This window comes from Bacillus rossius, chromosome 12 (assembly GCF_032445375.1).
Source record: "Bacillus rossius redtenbacheri isolate Brsri chromosome 12, Brsri_v3, whole genome shotgun sequence".
Lineage (NCBI taxonomy): Eukaryota > Metazoa > Arthropoda > Insecta > Phasmatodea > Bacillidae > Bacillus > Bacillus rossius.
Window position 1 is genome coordinate 38,080,714 of NC_086339.1, and position 13,338 is coordinate 38,094,051.

Consider the following 13,338-nt stretch of genomic DNA (forward strand, 5'->3'; position numbering starts at 1 on the left):
AAGCCACGATCAAACTAAGTCAAGGATTGGACAAAAGTAAACACCTGCAGTGAAGACCAAACGAAAGGACCTGCAGTTCCCAACATTGGACAATTCAAACTGGAGGTGGAGAGTGATACCTTTTTAAGTGTGAAATGTGAGCTCTGGTCACATAAGAACCCGTGTCAGGATCAGCTAGGGCAGCTGTAACTGGGGTTAAAAAGCGTTGGATGTGATAAGGGCCTGACCAGCGAAAAGACAGTTTCGCCATTCTCTTATCCACTGCTTTACTGGTAGGATGTGACTTGCATAAGACGAGGTCACCTCGTCGAAAAGGATTTTTGACTCGATTCTTATCATATTTCATACGACTTCTTTCATGTGAGTGCTTAAGGTTTTTAAGGGCAGCTGCCCAAATTACTTTAATGTTTTTAGAATCCTTAGGTAACAGGTCATCCAAGGACCAAAGATTAGACAAGGGATTGTTCGGAGCATAGGTGAACATCAAATTGAAAGGCGAAGATTTATGTGACTCATGACGTGAATAATTAAAAGCCATCTGAGGCCAACGCAGATTTTTGTCCCAACTAACTTGATCTTTCGCATGGAAGGCAATTAAGGCCGAACGGAGGTTACGATTGAACCTTTCCGCATGCGAAGGTGGAGGATAGTATGGTGACAACGTGATATGACGTATACCATGTGTGAAGCACATAATTTTGAATAATTTGGAAGTAAATTGTGATCCATTATCCGAAACTATTGATGAAGGAACCCCAAAACTTTGGAATATGTAGGTTTGAAGGGCCCGAATCGTGGATGGCGCATCAGCTTTTCTTAAAGGAATCAACCAAACAAATTTGGAAAATGCATCCACACAAACTAATAAGATACTATTTCCATCTTTACTCCTTGGAAAAGGGCCTACGAAATCAACAAATAATTTTTGCATAGGTTTGTCGGATATTTCAGAAGACAAAAAACCTAAATGGGTATTCTGAGCAGGTTTACTAAGTGCACAAAGATGACATTGTTTGACTCTATCAGCCACCTCAGCATACATGCCTTTCCAAACAAAATGCCTTTTAATAGCCTCAATAGTTTTATATATACCGAGATGAGCACCAATAGGCGAGGAATGAAAATATTCGAATACCAGGGGTTTCAATATTTTGGGAAGAACAATTCGTTTCTGATTGTTTCGAGTTTTGGAAAACAAGATACCTTTGGACAGAAAATATGGTTTTTGTTGGATACCTGAACTCAAATTTTGGACAATTTTCTGCAATTCCTCATCTTCCTCCTGATGAGCCTGAATAGTCTTGAAGGCTAAAGGGAAATCAGTGACCAAAACATTACAAGTGGCTTCCTCCTTACTAGGCTGTGAACAATCAAACATACGTGAAAGCGTATCAGCAATTACATTCTGTGTTCCTCTTATATGCTGAACCTTGAATTTTAGAGATGAGATTTTCATGACCCAACGACCGATTTTGCCTAATTGTCGTGGGTGCGCCAAGAGCCATGATAGAGCTTGATTATCCGTTTCCAAAAGGAATTCTGTATGTTCTAAGTAAGGCCTGAACTTATCTATACCAAAAACAACAGCGAGACATTCCAATTCATAAATAGATGCTACCTTCTCTTGATTGGTCAGAGTCCGGGATGCAAAAGCTATCGGATGGCGGGCACCATCAAACTCTTGTGCTAAAACCGCCCCTATTGCTGAACCTGAAGCATCAGTTTGCAAAATGAAAGGTCTCGAAAAATCTGCCATACGGAGTACTGGTGGACTCATTATATCATTCTTTAGTGTTTCAAAAGCTTTTTGTTGTTTTTCTCCCCATTCAAATTTCACATTCTTTTTACGGAGTTGATTCAAAGGAACGGCCTTCTCGGCCAAATTAGGAATAAATTTTCCAAAAAACTGGACCATACCGATAAATCTAGCTATACCTTTAACATCGCGGGGTGGAGGAAACTCTCTAATGGATTTTGTACGTTCTGGATCGATGGAAATACCTTGAGAAGAAATTTTATGACCAAGGAATGAAATCTCTGGGACAGCAATTTTAATCTTTTGTGGGTTAACGGTTAAGCCTGCTTTCTCAAGACGAGAGAAAACTTATCTCAAGTGTTGAAGATGTTCCTCAAAATTCTCAGAATATATAACAAGATCATCCAAATAATTGTATACAAATTTAAATTTAATGTCATGAAAAATTTGATCCAATAATCGTGTGAGGACTTGAGCTCCAGTAGCAAGCCCAAAAGGAACTCGCGTAAACTGGTATAAATTCCAGGGTACACAAAAACTAGTGATGTGCTTAGATTCTTTTTTGAGAGGGATTTGATGATATGCTGAATTTAAATCAATGGTGGTAAAGTACTTAGCTCTAGCAAACCAATGAAAAGCTGAATGTAGATCGGGCAAAGGAACTGATTCAATCTCAATCTTTTGATTTACACGACGGAAATCGATCACCATTCGTTGCTTACCATTAGATTTAGGAACTAGAAATGCAGGACTCGCATACTGAGAGGTAGACTGCTCAATAACACCTTTATCCAAAAGTTGCTGTACTTCGTTTCGCAAAAGATTCATCTGAATGGGTGCCAATCTGTAAGGTTGATTTTTAACATAGCTGCTATCTTTTAGCTTAATCTCATATTCCAAGAGGTTGGTAAGACCTAATTCGGAGGTTAGAACTTTAGAAAATGATTCACATAGTTTTCTGATAGCAATACGCTGTTCATCAGACAGATGGCTCAAAGTATCACTTTCAATTTTACTAGAGTTGTGTACATTGATTTCAGCAAGGTTATCAAGGTGCTGGTTACTGTCAGCAAACCGAATTTTGAGTTTAGGTAGGAACTTAAAGAAAATACACTTTTCTTGCACATCAAGTATAAGTCCGGTTTTCATCATAAAGTCTGCTCCGAGAATACAATCCAAACCTATATTTTTACATACCAAGCAAGGGAAAACCCAAGTGAAATTTGCTATTTTTAATTTAATAGTGGCGCAACAATCTATGGTTAAAATATCATTAGAAGCAGAATAGCACTTGAAATCGCCTTTTACAATTGATTTTATGCCCTTAGCTTCCTTTAATTTGGTGAACAACTCATAGGAAATGATAGAACGTGTAGAACCCGAATCAACTAAAGCAGGAGTATCAAAGGAACCAAACGATACCACAATACGAGGTACTGGCACGGAATTTATTCCCACAATATTAGGGGAGTTAACCTTACAAACTTGATCTGGAAAGTGTTTTCGTACTCCAAAATATGTTTGAAAACAAAGAGCTGAGTTAATCTGCTGAAGAACGTGAGCATTATACTGTGAATTAGGCTTCCGATCTTGCTTGCAGGGTAAGTCGCTCACCTTACATCCCTGCTTCTGGCGTTTTTTTGTTGCAGAACCTTGCAGTCTCTGATGACATGGTTATTTCTTTTGCAATAATTACAAAATTGACCTTGTGCTTGATTGTCTGGCTTAGTTTTTGTTTGGTTGTAAACACTACTCTTCCTAAAGTTAGGATTAACCTGTGTGGTATTACATGAACTGTGAAAACCATAGTTTTGAGTCTTAAATGTGGGGTGGGCAAACTGTAGGTTACGGTGATGATCCGCAAACCTAACATTTTGCGAATGGATACACATTCTGTCGAGCTCGGAAAATGTGGAGGGTTTGCTGAGAAAGACTAACCGAGATCTCTTATCAGGGGAAAGCCCCTCTAGGATGGTGTTAACAATCTCTTGTTCAGTTACACCAAGTCGCAAAATGGCAGCGGCCTCCTTAACCTCATTTACATACACAGAAAGTGGTTCATCAGGTTTCTGTAACCGATTGAAATTATTTAATTGTAATTGTGTAAGCAACCTGAAGGGAATAAAAAAACTAAGGATATTCTCATGGTAGGCATCGAAGGAAAGGTTCTGGGCAATTGCCTGCTGAGTCCTTTCGGCTAAAGGCCCAAAAGTGAAAGGATAAATAGTTTCCAAGATCTGCGACTCATGGATGGTGTTACTTTGTCGCAATTTAACAATAATCTTAAGGAAATTTAAAAATTTAGGTATGTGCAACCCATCAGTGGCCGGGAAGTTTTTCAACATTGTTTCGAGAGGATGAGTAAGTTTACCAAACACACTTGGCAGCGCAAAATTTCTAGTGAGAGTAGGATTATGTGTCGAGCTTGCTGATGTACTAAATACAACATGAGGGATCCGACTCGTGGACTGAGTGGATGTGGTATAGGCTGGGTTAGTTAGGTTAGGAATGGACATAGGGCTACAAACGTTGCCGACAGGATCAAAGTCTACCTTGGACGGACCAGGAACTGACGAAATAAGTGGATTCGGGACAGTGGAAGTGGGCAATGTCACCCTGCTCAACTGTTCACAAATATTTGTCAAGGATGTGATAGGTGTTACATCACGCACTAACGAGAACTGAGATTCAGCGTTACCAACAGTCTCAACTAAATTCTGAATCTCCTCCATCATATTTTCAAGTGAGGCAACTTGTAACTCAGACAGTTTAGATGTGTGAACATCAAGCAAACACTTAATGCGTGTACTCAAGTGATTCAAACGATTTCTGACACGAGGGAGCGTTACGGCAAAATTCTCATCATCTAAGTTTGTAACCAACTCCTGTAAAACTAGTATCTTACTCGTGCAGGTTTTATACTCCTCATTAGGGTTCACTGTTATCAAAAGGTCATGATTAACTGGAGTGCTGTTCTGAAGAGCCAAACGCAATGTTTTACGCAAATGTGCCACTGTGGCGTTTTCACATGAAATGCCACGCAATTGACACTCAAAGATCAATTCATCCTTTATGAGGAACTCAGGGATGATTGAAGAGGACATAATGAAAATAACAAATAACAAAACTACCACAATAAAAACAACAGCAAATAACTATTGCCACAACCAAGCCATGCACATCCGAGGGTGGACACATGCAAGACAAACATCTACACACGTGAACACGACCAACAAAACACCAGAACCAACCATGCTCTGCTACCAAGCTCTGCCGCCCTCTTCACCTCAACCTGACCAAATACCAAGGAGGTACAGAGGCCAGCAGTGAAAGCATGGGGAACGGGCTCAATGGTGCCTTGTTAGGCGTGTAGAAAATCATGAGAACCTTGAGCCGACTGGGTAGGCCATATTACAGGATAAAATAGTTAAATATATATAATAGTCAAAATTAATACAAACAGTGGTTTTAGTTAAATGAATACAGCAATATCGTTTCTCTGTTCCTTATATTTTCTTTTCTTTAAATTCTTTTACTTTAAATAATAACAATAACAAGTTTAATATCAGTTGATGAGTATACAGTCATACTTATAGTAAAAATGAATGTTAAGATAAGGGGCCCCTTCAGATAATTAAGTTAAACACATTGATTTTGATGTTAAGAATTACATAGGTTAAAAATTACATAGGTTAAGTAAAAATAAAATTAATTATTAGTCCAAAACAATGCCGAAAATGTTAGGTTAAAATTTTATCTTTTGGTATGTGGTGGCTCATGGTTGCTCTTCTGCATGCAGAAAGTAACAAAGAAGATCTTTCCTGATTAGACGAGCTGCATCAGGCACTGAGGAGCACCATGACTCAGGTGACGAAGAAGTTGTGTGTCACGAAGGAATCGCGCCCATGGCCACCCACGCCTTCCGCACACACACACTTGCGGTGTACGGAGAATTAATTAAGACATTGATGTCAAGAGATTAAGAAACGGCCGAAGCTAAGGAACAGTTACATCATGGCCGACATGCTTCAAAAAGAAAGACGTATTATTTTGTGCAACTGAAGAAGACCATAGAGTTGAGACATGAAAGACTGCACATGTAAAACAAATAGAGTTACACTATAGTGCGATTTCCCAAATCAACATTCATTATGGACAGAAGTAAAATTATTTTGTTGTAAAACTAATATAACAATTTTTAACACAGAAACTTGTGCTTTTATAAATATAAATTATGCTGAAATTGTTGGTTACAAGATGATTTACAAATTCAAGAATAAAAAAAAATTATGGCTCCCAGTTTGCTATACAAAAAAAATAAAAACAATAACTATAAAATAGATAAAGTGAGCATGCGCATTACTACAAATGTGCAATGGCACAGTATCTTGTTGAGGTAAACAAATCTTTCGCTTAGTGTACACGTTTCTGGCGAGTACTCTTAAGACTCGATCACATTTACCCCTTTTCCCTCCCCCTCCTACTTCTACAGGGCACGCGGAACTGGCGTGGAAACCAAGACACATCTGAGCGGGGAAGCCTAAGATGTACATCAAGTTCAGTCCTTGCCCGAAAACGCCCGAATATTCACCTTCGGCCAACCTCGGGTTCATTTATATATATATTTATATTTCTCTGTTGATTTTGATGTAGGTACACTAACGTAACTAACCGTCCATAATGTTTTAAAGTGTTTTAATGTAGCTAACCTAACCGACCACTTTTAATATTTGAATTCATTTTTTTCGTGCGCAAAAAATGAAACAAATCCCGAGGTTATGGCCGAAGGTGAATATTCGGGCTTGTTCGGGCAGGGACGGAACTTGATGTGCATCTTAGGTTTCAACATCTGAGCGTCAAGATCGCCCCGACGGGAAGCCTACAACTCACGTAGTTTCGGTTCCCTGCAAGAATTTCCGAAGATTTCCGAAGTTTCGCGTTTTGGTATTAACGCCACTTCAGCCGCTAAATCAGAAGTTTCAAATGAAACCAAGCATGTTGTGACTGACCTAACCTAACCTAACCCTTCGATTTTTTTTTAATTTCAATTTTTTAAAGAGAAACTCGAAGTTGCACGAACGTGGTAGGGAACCGAAAGTACGTGAGTTGTAGGCTTCCCATCGCCGACGGGAAGAGAAACAAAAGACGGAGGGAGCTGCTTGTGGAAGGAGCGCGCGGTCGTGTGGACCGCGATGACGGCGCAGAAACGCGACTATCAATAACCGCGACGGCAGGAAGTGCTGCGCGGGCTGCCCGGACAAAAGAAGGCCCCGGCCTGTAATAGAATTAAGCCCGGCGCTAATTGTCTGTGTCGGACAATTAAAGACGGTGATTACACGGCGTGTTTCGTCCTCGCGAGCCCTGCGCCCGGCGGGTGGCGGCGGTGCCTTACGGGCTCGGTGGTTGGCTCCTCGACCAATGGCCAGGCCAATGGCCTGCCAGTGCTGGCTGCGTCTGCGCGCTTGTGGGGGCGTTATAACAGTCCAATAAATCGTACATCAAATTCAATGTAAACAACCTAGTTTTTTTTTTTTGGACGTGACATCGTCTAATAAATCGACGAACCCCGGCTGCACGCACGAAAAAGTGTCCCGTAACGCAAACTGTCCCGTTACGCTGTGTCCCGTTACGTTCATTGTACGCTTGCGCCGCATCTATCTCTCTTCCGCTCGATTGGAACAACCATCGATTTGACTTTTTCGAGGCACATTAAAACTTGAAACACTCCCATTCGTTTCCTACTTTTCCTACCATCGTCCTATCCTTAACAGAATAACACAGATTGGAAGAAGTTGAATAGTAAACATGTATAAAAGTTATAGTTAAAATAATCTCTTCGTTAAAGTAATAAACATATTTGAATTAATGAGTGCAAATAAAAGTAAATTTATCAATTAAATTGTAGATTTCATTTCACTCTTTCTTTGTATCCATACAAAATAGTGATAATTCAATAAAAATGATTCAATTTTATTCATAAAATTATGCAATCATTTCATCAATATTTTGTTATGACGTTATCACGTTAAACTATCGTCCGTAAATCGACTTTACAGACAACCATTTTTTTTTTAAATGTCCTATATGTGCACTGTTAGTTATACGGCACACATACAACCTAAAGTCCAGTTATTTCCACACTTTAGTTAACACGCCCGGAGTAATTAATTTATGTGTCTCAAATCTGACTAATCTTTAGGTAGCGGCAGAACGTAGACACGATATTTTTTTTTGTAAAGCCCCAAGGCGAAAAAATAAAATAACATGGCGTTATTTCAGGTGAACGTGGAGGCCAGCGTTAAAGAGCTCTGTTGTCTCAGGGATTTTGAAGATCAACCACTCTCGTACAAAGAGATTCCAATGGGGAGGGTATCCATCCTGTTGCCAAATAAAGTTTACGTGTTCCCCTTCTACTAATGGGACTGAAAGCCCACAAAGAATTATTCGCGCAGGCGCTTATCTGAAACTGTTTGAGTTTCTTTTTAATTGTGATATTGAACCAACACGTAAAACGCTGACAGTTTGTACCCTTAAATTTTATAACTGCGACATTCCTATATGTGGAAATACTGTATTGTTAGCTTATAATGTAATGCTAGCTGTATAATCTGATTTCTAACAGGTAAGGTTTTCATGTAAAAATAAATCACTGTGAAACACTGACATATAAAAAAAAATCTACATGTAGTTTCCCGCCTGAGACATAGTTTACATAAATGCCCAACCCAAGGGACACCCTATCGTTTTAGCCAGCTTCAAGAATGCGTGGAGTGTGATGAGATGGGGTGTGGAGCAGCCAAAGAATTATTTTTTTGGTGAAGGGGGATGGTAGCACTCCGAGAAAACCCACAGGCCACGGAAACGTCCGCCACATTCCCCAATTGCAAAAAATCTGGGTTTGACCCCGCCGGGAATCAAACTCGTATCGCCTTTGCTGGGAGGCAAGTGTTCTGGCCTCTCAACCTGCGCGCCTCTAAATGATTGAAAGTAACTATTCCTTTCTATTCATGCGAGGTCTCTAAATCAAACATTAATTTTATAAACGCTGTAGGTACATGACGACATTACATCATCGAAAGCCAGTGTACTCGATATTTTATAATCAGTTTTATTAAAATAGTGTGCTCCCTTTTTAAAATTTGCTTTTCTTTTTGACGATGAATGAACATCGATAAGTCTGTACTCAGGACATAATTGGCCTCGTGGTTCGGAGACGATTTGTATATACACGGAAATCTATTTATTAACCAGTTAATTAATTCAAAAAAATTTCCTAATTTCTAATGTAATAATTACGGATTTTCATAACAGCGTATTCCTAGATGGCGAATGTAGAGTCATCTAAAATGGCCGCCAACTTACCGATCATAGACATCGAGTGGCGGACACGCCCGAACATAGCCGATTCCTCGCGATTGACAAGCCAACAAGCCATCAAGCCGTAGTCCCATACTTTTCCTATCTACTTTACGGCAGCTCCGATATCCCTGCCTTGCGTCAAACACTAACAGCTTATTCAATACCTACTTGCAATCCAGTATCCTGGACATGAATTATCAAGTTATAAAAGAAACTCTCAGTTACTCACAGTTAGTAACATAACAATTTTTTTTTTATTTTCAATGAAGCAAACTATGGATTTCGCTTCTTCAGTATACAAAAAAAATTAAAACAAACATGTTAAATATTTTTAATGACATGATAAGACAAAGAGCTGGTTGTAAATCACTGATCTACTCTATGATGTTCAATATATATATATTTCCCTGCCAATGCACTACATTCTTGAACAAAGCTTTTTTTTAAGTCTGAACGTTGTAATAAGTTGGTGTGTCTTTGGAGATGACTTCCAGCGAAGGAAGCAGTTTCACCTTCAGTGACGTTGCTGACAGTGCGTCTGGCGGAAGGATACTTGAAGCGGATCTCGAACCCGAGTCTGATGGCCAACACAAGGGGGAGAGTCGCCCTCCGCGCTTGCGGGCGCGGTTCTGAGAGGTTTACCTGCGCGACTCGCACCTGCGGACGCCCCGGCTGGTTATTAATTACACCTTCGGCTATCGCCGCTCCATCGTAATTAGTTGTTTTTATTTCCCTTCCGACCTCCCGTCCGTTACCGATCCCCGCGGAACCCTCTTGCGCGGTACGCTACCGGCTCTGGAAACAATCCCTTCCCTATCTTCGACCGCCTGGATTCTACGTCGAACGCACAATGAACTCTTCTGCGTCACCCCGCAGGACTATAAGTCTCCTTTAATCCTTCCTTGACCATCCCTCGCACAGGACCGTTAATTAGCCCCCGTCTTCTCGTGGTCTGAAAAAAAAATCACACTTTTTTTTATTACGGAAATGCCTTATTTTCCACCCCAAATTAGTGAAGGGTTGTTTTCCACCAACACCCGCGCCGACTGTTTCCCCGAGGGAAGGAAGGCCCACGGGGGAGAAATCATGTAGATATTACGAGAAGATAAACAATGGGTAGCCAGGGTTATATATGGAGTATCTTTTTTTAATTTTTTTTTTTAACCGAGTCAGGAGGGGAGAAGTGAAAGTGTTCCGAGCGGGCACGAGCCAAGTTACGCCCTCTAGTTACGTGTTGTTTTATGACGTCAGGCCGCAGGCGTTTTTGGGGGCGAGCGCGGGGCCAATTTTCACACCTTATTACATGATGACCCTGGACGCGAGCATTCGGGGCGGACTCCCAACCACAAAACCACGTCTCCCACCCCTTCCCCTATCCGAGGAGTGAAGGGTTAAACCGAGGGGTGGGAAAAAAATTTACTCTCTCCAGGTGGTGTGTATATTGGAGCAGGCGTTCTGAAATAACTGTTCCCTTTGCATCCTTGGGCGAGCCAGCGCGGAATAGATCACGCTACCACCAACGTGGCGACCGAGGAATGATTCTGCGTAAACTATAGATATATATTCCAACATAACTTTGTTAAAATTCCTTTTCAAAAGTGAAGTCCGCGTAGAAAGAACAGGCACGAAAATTGAAAGATGCGCAGAACCTTTCTACGCACCTTGTAAGCGTCGCCTGGGACAAGTCAAGCTAAAGAACTATCCGTTAAAAAATTTGTTGTACAACGTGCAACCAAAACTCCTAGTGTCTAGGACATGAACTTATATTTAACAACGTTATGTACAAAAAAATTTTACAAAATTTTCTTGTACTTTTATTTTGAAATCTTTCTTAAAGCGAAGGTATGTTATGCTTGAATATCTTACAATTACGAATAATTTTTCATCTTCTTACAAGCAATATAATTTTACATAAAATAAGATCATTTTAAAACACAAGGCTCATTGTTTTATATATATAGGCCTATATATATATATATATCTTAATATATATAAATCTCGTGTCACAATGTTTGTCCTCAATGGACTCCTAAACCACTTAACCGATTATAATAAAATTCGCACACCATGTGCAGTTCGATCCAACTTGAGAGATAGGATAGTTTAAATCTCAAATTATAGTCGCAATTTTAATTTATTGCTATTTATTTGTCTGTTATTATTTGACAGTCACAATTATCTGTTAACTCCAAATGATTCTAACAGATGTCGATACCTTTCGACTGGGTTGAGTAAGTAATCAATAGATGGCGCTGCTATGGTAAATCTACGAACGTGTCATATAAGCTACATTTTAACAGCATAATTACCACGTGTTGTTGACGCTATAAAATTAATTAAATTTCTTTTGTAGTGAACGAAATACCGTATAATTCAATTATTTCCACTTTTTAAATTTTTGGTGTTAGCATGTTACTTAGACTGAAGTGTAAATTGAATTCATATTATAATGAAGATAATACAGTGAAATTAATCCTGTCTTTTACTTATTTGTGCTTCATTGATCAAAACTTTATAATTTAATTTGAATATATGTATGTAAGTATTATCACATAATTATAAAATTTAATTAAAATGTTAATGCAAAAATGATACACAATTTCCTACACTTTTTCAATAGTTGTACAAATATTTTTTTATTGTTTTTATTTAACCTCTATTAAAAAATATTTAGCACTTATTATTTCAATGTGCTATGATAACAAGTTTTTCAGATTTTTTTTCTTATATTTAAACGATTAAATTAGTATTTCAATTCTTATTGAAATTATTATTTAAACTCTATAATTTAAATATGTACATGTCAGTATTATCACATAATTATAAAAGTTAATTAGAATGATTTTCAATTTTTTTTTCAAATATTTAAACGATTAATTTATTATTTTCAGTCAAATGCCATGGAAAAAATCTAACCTCAACAACGCGAGCACCAGAGAGGTACGACGCAAACGTATTAAAAGAGCCCATCAGTTGGCAGAACAAATTGAATCAAGAAATCCAGCTCAAAGAATCAGGACAGCAGAAGGTCATGCACAAGAATCTCAAGAACAGTGTAACGAACGTCTTCAAGAGAATATCATAAGAACAAGAGCAGCAGGAGAACGAGACATAGCCACAGTAGGAGCACAGGAACAATAATTTCAATTTATACATGTAAGTAATATCACATAGTTTTATAAAAGTTAATTAATATATCAATGAGAAAATGGCACAAAGCTCCCCACACTTTTTCAATAATTGTACAAAAATTTTTATATTATTTTTATTTAACCTCCATTGAAAATTATTTTGCACTTATTATTTCAATGTGCTATGATAACATGTTTTTCATTTCCTCTTTCTAATATTTAAACGTTTAAATTATTATTTTCAGTCAAATGCCACCGAAAAAATCTAACCTCAACAACGCGAGCAGCAAAGGGTCACGACGCAAACGTGTTGAAAGAGCTCAGCAATTACCAGAACAAATCGAAACAAGAAATGCAGCTCAAAGAATCAGGACTGCAGAAAGTCGTGCACAAGAATCTCAAGAACAGCGTGACGAACGTCTGCAACAGAATATTACGAGAACAAGAGCGGCACGAAAACGAAACATAGCTACAGTACGAGTACTAGATCGACAAAGGCAACGGATCAGCCGCTCATTAACACGTGCATCATTCGTTCGGCTTGTCTTTGAATATGCACCAGATATTAACTACTCAGCGCATTCAAAAATTGCTATCGGTGGAATGGATAAAGTATGTCAATATTGTCAGGCATTGAAATTTCGGAATGAAGCAGCCGGCATGTGCTGCGCATCAGGAAAAGTTGTGCTGTCACCTCTACCCGCTCCGCCGGAGCCTTTATTATCCCTTCTTACTGGCAATTCAGATGATTCCAAATTATTTTTTCGTAAGATACGCAAATTTAATACTTGCTTCCAAATGACGTCATTTGGGGCAACTAAAATTTGCGATCGTGCATCCGATGGACGTAATTTTGAAACTACATTCAAAATTCAAGGCCAGGTGTACCATAAAATCGGATCACTGATGCCAATGCCTGATAACAATCCGAAATTTCTTCAAATTTATTTTATGGGCGATTGTGAAGAGCGCGTGACGACTCGGTGCCTGTATAATTTTATTGAACAAGCAGAGGAAAGAGCAATTGTGATATTATTGGAAATTTTTTTAGAAGATCACAATCAACTAATTCAATTGATCAAAAGAGTTTCG